Source organism: Pinus tabuliformis, chromosome 3_1 (genome assembly GCF_031772625.1).
Source record: "Pinus tabuliformis cultivar Carrire ecotype Pingquan chromosome 3_1, CPIR1, whole genome shotgun sequence".
Taxonomy (NCBI): domain Eukaryota; kingdom Viridiplantae; phylum Streptophyta; class Pinopsida; order Pinales; family Pinaceae; genus Pinus; species Pinus tabuliformis.
Window position 1 is genome coordinate 766894528 of NC_142301.1, and position 7220 is coordinate 766901747.

A 7220-nucleotide genomic window follows, 5' to 3' on the forward strand; every position below is an offset into this window, starting at 1 on the left:
TAATTAAACAATTGCAATGATACCTCCATCTGCTGGAGTTCTCTGTCAAATGGCCCACAAATACTTCGCAAGAAATTGCTCACATGAACATGCTACAAAAGTCAACCAACTCATTGAATAATTCCAATAATACCTGAACATGATAGAATCTTTGCAAAGAAGCCACAAAATTGGATTACAAGCCCAAAGAAAAATATTATAGAATTGAACCAAATATTTTGGAAACCTAAAATGAACCCCAATGTTTATTCAATGATACAAACACCATACAGTTGAAATAATACACACCTTACAACCCAATAGTTGTTCTCTCATAAAACATCAAATCTCGTCAGAATTGGAATCTTGATATTTTTTATATGAGGCAACCTTGTAAACGACAAGGCTGACCAGGTAAACCATTTTACAAAAGCTTGAAGAATATTCAATATTGACATCTCTGATAGAATAACCAATTTTCTGTATGGATAAAATTAATGCAACTCTTGGAGTTGTAGACAATCTGCAAAAGAATATTTGTAGCAGACAGATTACGTATATGTCAACAACCTGCAACAAAGAAAGAAATAATCTCAAATCATCAAGAGAGCCAATTCATTTACATAATGTTTGCAACATATAAGCATGTCAGAAGCTTCTATAGAAAGTCAAATCATGAGAGTTTCAAGGAAAAGTCAAAAATGACAAAATCCATCAGAGGGTTAGAAACGATCCCAATTGTACAAATAATCTCTTAATCAGACATAACGCAAATAATATCTACTAACTAGAAGATTTGGAAATGAATAAGTACCTAACTTTCCTTAGATGGCAGTGAATCAACTCCTAGAGTCTTGGTTAATAAACAAAGCAATGAAAGTAGCAGCATGAGACATTACACAAAATATTTGGCTCAAAGGATAGGAGATAAAATTTGAAATAATATATCCATGAGTAAACAATGATGCTAAAATCCCATTTTGCAGCGCAAATAGCTCTTAAAGGAGAAAATTTTGTAGGAAGAATGTTAGCAGCTCCACGATAAATACATGTCTTAAGGACAAAAGAACTGACAGCTCTGAAATTGCAACTGGAGTAACAAGCATATCCAGCAAATGAGTAGATGACCAAAGTGGTTTCTAGACCGGAAGATAGAGTGTACTGGAAATTTCCCCTAATCTCAAGTAGACCTGCTCAACCGAACTGAAAGTCTACAACTGGAAATTCCAATTCTGTCAAATAGACTCGCTCAGCCTGAGTGATTTCTAATTTGGAAGATGGATAGTCTGCTACGGGAAATTCCAACACTCTCAAGCAGACTTTCTGAGCCAAGTTGATTTCTAATTTGGAAGATAATTGAAGTCTATTACCAGTAATTCCAACACTCTCAAGCATACTTTCTCACCAATTATGGATTACCACAAAAGAGATTTCTAAAGGTGTGATTCCCTCGTCTTTAGTGGAAAAAAATAAATTCAATTCAACAAATGTTTGGCACTTTTTTAAGCAAAGCCACATCTCAAATGTCTCGCGTTTTTCTTTTCCTGTAATGCGAGATTGTAGATCTGCTTTGTATGTGGAACTTACTAAACAATATAACTTTCCAAAATTATCAAATATTACAGTAGTCTTCACCAAATATAATTGAAAGGTAAATTTTGTGTGACTCATTATTCCCCTAATTAAAAAATTGCAATGATACCTCCATTTGATGCAGTTCTCTGTCAAATGGCCCACAAAGACTTCACAATAAACTTCTCACATGGTACAAAAGTCAACCAACTGATTGAACAATTCCAATAATGCCCTGACATCCTAGAATATTTTCAAAGCAACCACAAAATTGGACTACAAGCCCAAATAAAAATGCTATAGAATTGAACCAAATATATTGGAAGCCTGAAATGAATAAACCCAATGTTTATTCAACGATGCAAACACCATACAGTTTAAATAATACACACCTTACAGCGTAATAGTTTTTCTTTCATAAAACATCAAATCTCATCAGAATTGGAATCCTGATATTTCTTATATAAGGAAACCTTGTAGACGAAAAGGCTGACCAGGTAAACCATTTTACAAAAGCTTGAAGAATATTCAATATTGACATCTCTGATAGAATAACCAATTTTCTGTATGGACAAAATTAATGCAACTCTTGCAGCTGCAGACAATCTGCAAAAGAATATTTGTAGCAGACAGATTGCGTATATGTCAACAGCCTGCAACAAAGAAAGAAATAATCTCAAATCATCAAGAGAGCCAATTCATTTACATAATGTTTGCAACATATAAGCATGTCAAAAGCTTCTATAGAAAGTCAAATCATGAGAGTTTCAAGGAAAAGTCAGAAATGGAAAAATCCAACGGAGGTTAAAAATGAGCCCAATTGTACAAATAATCTCTTAATCAGACATAGCACAAATAATATCTACTAACTAGAAACTTTGGAAATTAATAAGTACATGACTTTCCTTAGATGGCTTATTTCACTTGATTTATAACTTGTGCCAGTGGAATGGCATATGAATAAATTGGTGGAGAGCAACAAATCGGACCGGTGAATGGTACAAATAATGATTGTCTTCTATAGATTACAATCATTTGAGTGATGTTTGAGCTCCAACATTAAGTCTTAAAAAATTCCCACAACTGTCGCAAGATAGTAGGGTGCAGTCTGGACATAGTTGCATTGAGTTCCGCATCTCCATGTAAAGAAGCACATGCTTGAAGGTTCTCTTTCAGTACATGAGCCAAAGACATATTCTTGATTGGATCAAAAGATTTCACCTACACACAAGTGGTAGAACAAAATAGTTAATTTTACTTAGCAACTCTTAGATACCGGTATCTTCCTAAATTCTTTAGTTTATTCAGCGGATGATGAAACTAGCTCTTCATGATTTTCGATGGAATGAAGACCTTGATAATTGAATTTTCATCAAATCCAAAAAAAGGTAAATATTGCAAACCATTTTATTTGAAAATTACAACTCACATATGTACTAGATCAACACATTTGTAAGAACATTATTGTCACCTAGATTCCTCACTCCCATTTATATCGATGTCACACATACGTATACTTGTACAGACACTTCATTAAACATAAAACGTACAAAGTTAGATTTTCTGCAAATAAAGTGTACGACTGACCATTCTGAATATAATGACTATCTTGCTATACTGCGAACCAGGAAACCAGCCTGATTATTTGGTTGAGCTTCTCAAGGATCCGAGGTTCTCTTAAAGTCAATAAAATACAAAGTGCCAAATCATAAGCCTTTCTAGGAATAATAGTCACATTGTCTACCTGCACAAGTGGAAAGAGTACTAATCACCAGAAATAACCCATTCCGAAGCATCTTATTATATGAATATTCTAACTGGAAAATAAATGCTTCAGATGAAATCTTAAGATTTAGTAGGAAAAATTATTAAAAGCCATCTAAACTAATAAAAGAATGAAAATTATCATGCAAAGAATGCAGTCATGCTCATGCTCATAAACAATAGATATATGAGTTGAGACCCATATTTGCAAGTTGAAGAAGGCCCTTTATGGGTTGAAACAGGCACCATTTGCATGGCACTCCAAGATCAATGAGATCCATGTGTAGGTGTGGAAGGTGTCGTGAGGATCCGTGTGTATATATTTGCACAGTGAAATGATGCACAAACCTTTTCAACCCTACAATAAACAATACAATCAACCCTTCAAGCCAAACAAGAGGAATCCTTTAAGGAGAAAGAGAAAAGATATAGATATAAGTGATACAAAAATAGATGACAGTGATTCTCCTTCTGTAATGTGTTTTTCCTATATCAGTTGGTTAAATAACATGTCACTATGTAACAAAAGGAAAACATCAATTAGGCATTGAGATATTAGATTAGAGGAACCATGCTTGCATGAGCATTCTGAAGACAGTTGTATCTCTCCAAGAATATGCTAAAAAAATCATTTTGTCAAATATACATTGTTCAACCAATCCAATAGTTTCCTGCATGTTATATTTATGGTACAAGATGAATCCATTCATGTTGAAATTGAATTGCATTTCTTTTATGCCTTATCATGAACAAAGCTTTGGCAATCTATGGTTGGTATGGCTACTGCTATTTTTAATTTTGACATTAGTGAGTCTTGACATTTGAGAATGAAATTTTTTGTAGACTTTCTCCAACTCCCTCAATCTCCACTGCATCCCCTGCAAGTCCACCTTCAACTCTTGATTGTCCTCACAAATCACAGAACTATAATCAAGCTCTTTTGAGTACAAAATTAATGGGTTGTTGTGTGTGACTTCTTCTTCTTCCAAGAATCTCTTTAGAGAAGTTATTGGCTCACACATTTAGGACTCATAAATTGGAGAAGTTCCCAATACAATCAGGGATGTTTCCCATCATCATATTGAAGCTGAGGCCTAGAAAATCCAAATTGATGCAGTTTGCAAGTTCCTGGGTAAATTACCTCGCAAAAAAGTTATGAGAGAGATCTAATTTTTCTAACTTCATTTGAAATCCTAGCAAGGAAGGGATTGAACCACTGAATTGATTGCGTGTCAAATTGAGCAGTATGAGGTCTAGTATTTTCTTAATCTATTGTAAGAGACATATAGGTATTGCAGGTTGTGCATCCGTGCAAGTGAAGGAAGGGAGCCTAGAATAAAATTAGAGCTAATGTTAAGGGAAAACAAGTTGGTCCAAGCCTGGATATCATTAGCAGATGGGGTTGACAGCTCATTGTTGGAGACATCAAGGACTTGAAGGGCTCGAAGTTGGCATATAGTCTGCCAAGAATTGTCATTCAACCCAAAACTAGACTTATGAAGCACAGTGACACTGCGCCCATTAGCAGTGAAATTCACACCAATCCATCCACATGGGTTATCAAACTTTATAGTCGTCCATAATGGTATGTAGGATGACAGGTTTTTCATCACCTGTCTTTGTTGGTTATTGAGACAAATTCTAGAATCCAAACATGAAAGAATGAATAGAAGACTGAGAAAGGGAGAACATTTCCAAAAATACCTCATTTTTCGCCGTAAATAAATGAAGAATGTGTGCAATCCCTACTTCAACCTGTTTTTTCGGCATCCATCTCATGCACCGATTTTGTCTCAGGCTTCTTCCCCAGGCCCTGAATGATATTTATTATTGACCCTTGGGTATGTTGAGTTTCCATTGTTATTCAATGCTTGTCATTTTCAAAATTCAGAAAGTCGAAGGATGGAAGAGTAAAGTGAAAACCTTCGAGTTTTGGTTAATATGTGTAGATGGATGACAATAGCATTGAAGCTTCGAAGCAATTGCAGGTCCCCTTCATTCTTAGTCTATGTTTTCTCGGGTTCCATACATGCAGACTGCTGGCTTGAAAATGTTTGTGCGCCTCACCTTGACTTTTGAGTTTTACCAAGTGCCCTTCACTACAAGTTTAACCCTTATGGTCGTTGGATTTGCTCCAAAGGCAACTTGGTACTGAAAGACCCTTTTCAAACTCCACAAATCAGAAAACAAGGGGGAGATCTTGTGACTTGCTACTAACATAGTGTTTATAATGCTTGATTTTTGGAAGTCAGGTTTCTTCAAAATGGAATATTAACATACCTTTGTATTGGACATTTAGCAGGGATTTCCCGTGCACAAAACACACCACTTCCCTAGCCTTAGGGTTTCATTGATAACCTGCAAGGATAAGAGGTAGGGAGAGATTTAAGCTTCTTGAAATTATGAATCTTGTTTGTAAGATTTTGTGTATCCAACAACTTCTCTCAATCGAATTGTAGGGAAGTCTTTGTTGGTTATCAAGACAAATTCCAAAATCCAAACATGAAAGAATGAACAAGAGACTGAGAAAGGGAGAAAATCTCCAACAATACCTCATTTTTCACAACAAATAAATGAAGAATGTGTGCAATCCCTGCTTCAACCTATTTGTTGGGCATCTGTCTCATGCACTGATTTCGTCTTAGGCTTCCTTGCGAGGCCCTGAATGATATTTATTATTGGCCCTTGGGCATGCTGAGTTTCCATTGTTATTCAATGGTTTTCATTTTCAAAATTCAGGAACTCGAAGGACGGAAGAGTAAAGTGAAAACCTTCAAGTTTTGTTCAAGATGTGTAGATGACTGATAGGAGCGTTGAAGCTTCGAAACAATTTCTGGTCCCCTTCATTTTTCATCTCTATTTTCTCGAGTCCCATATTTGTAGACTACTGACTTGAAATAGTTGTAGTACCACTTGTAGCAGTTCATCTATAGTTTCAGTACCACCTGCAACAATTCATTCTCGTGATTCAGTTGTTGACTCATCAACAGTTTCATCCATTGAACTAGTAGCAGAGCCAACCATAGTAGTATATTCATATGTAGATGAAGCAATAGTATGGTATATAGAAGCAAAGGCACAACCAGTAGTTCCAAAATCAGTCGATCTAGCACAAGCAATTAAAGCTACAACAGTGGTTGTTTTTTATTAAGAAGAGGCTACCATGGAAGAAGCAGTAGAGTGAAAGGGAACCAGTCCAAACTGCTGCTAGGGTGTTTATATTGCCAAAGATATGATTTTTTCCCTAACTGTGTCACGTAACTATTTTCCTAACCATTAATCCAAGGGCACAAAAATATTTAATCGTCTAACATCTAATCAGACACTCAAGAAAGATAAACCGTGGCAACTTGGTGAATTGTTTTCAAGGGGAATGCCTTACCTCATAATTAGGAAATCTCATTTTCTAGATAGTTATTATATATATCCAATCAATTCAATTCCTCCTTTAAAAATCTGTTATCTATCTACAACTAAGGAACAATACTATGTAAGGAAACTATTTTTAAATGAAGTTAATCATGAGTCCCCTACAATGTTTTTGAAATAAATAAGAGATACCCATTTTTAAATTGGATTTAAAATTTGTGATTCATTGTCATATCCTACTAGTTAGTCCTCGACTAGGTCAAAAAAACACATTCATGTTTAACATATTAACAAAATATTAGTAGATTACCCAAGAATATAGATCCTCGATCTCTATCTCAATAATTATAAGCAATACACAACACAACAATAACAATTAATATGATACTTTTAAAGAGTATACAACCAACTATATACAACATAATTGTATTTTTTATAGTGATAATACTACCAAAATAGAGCTCTTGTCTATTCTACAATAATGGAATTAAATCCAATCTATCTTCTCGAATTATTGGAATAATACAAATCCCTAA

At 35.0% G+C, this 7220-nt stretch overlaps 1 long non-coding RNA gene across 7 annotated transcripts; it reads right to left on the reverse strand.

The window, feature by feature from the left end:
- Positions 1 to 269: 269 nt before the first annotated feature.
- On the reverse strand, positions 270 to 6582 carry LOC149189634 (uncharacterized). Of its 7 annotated transcripts, none has more exons than XR_016255912.1 (5): positions 5868 to 6471; positions 5596 to 5673; positions 2981 to 3079; positions 2541 to 2772; positions 270 to 2204 (listed from the first exon to the last, which is right to left on the reverse strand). It is a non-coding gene; the product is annotated as an uncharacterized LOC149189634 (long non-coding RNA). The 7 variants fall into 7 exon arrangements; XR_016255916.1 differs by lacking the exon at positions 270 to 2204 and adding an exon at positions 6478 to 6582 and having other exon boundaries at positions 2212 to 2772; positions 5868 to 6260; XR_016255915.1 differs by lacking the exon at positions 270 to 2204 and having other exon boundaries at positions 2212 to 2772; positions 5868 to 5976; positions 6087 to 6471.
- Between the last annotated feature and the right edge of the window lie 638 nt (positions 6583 to 7220).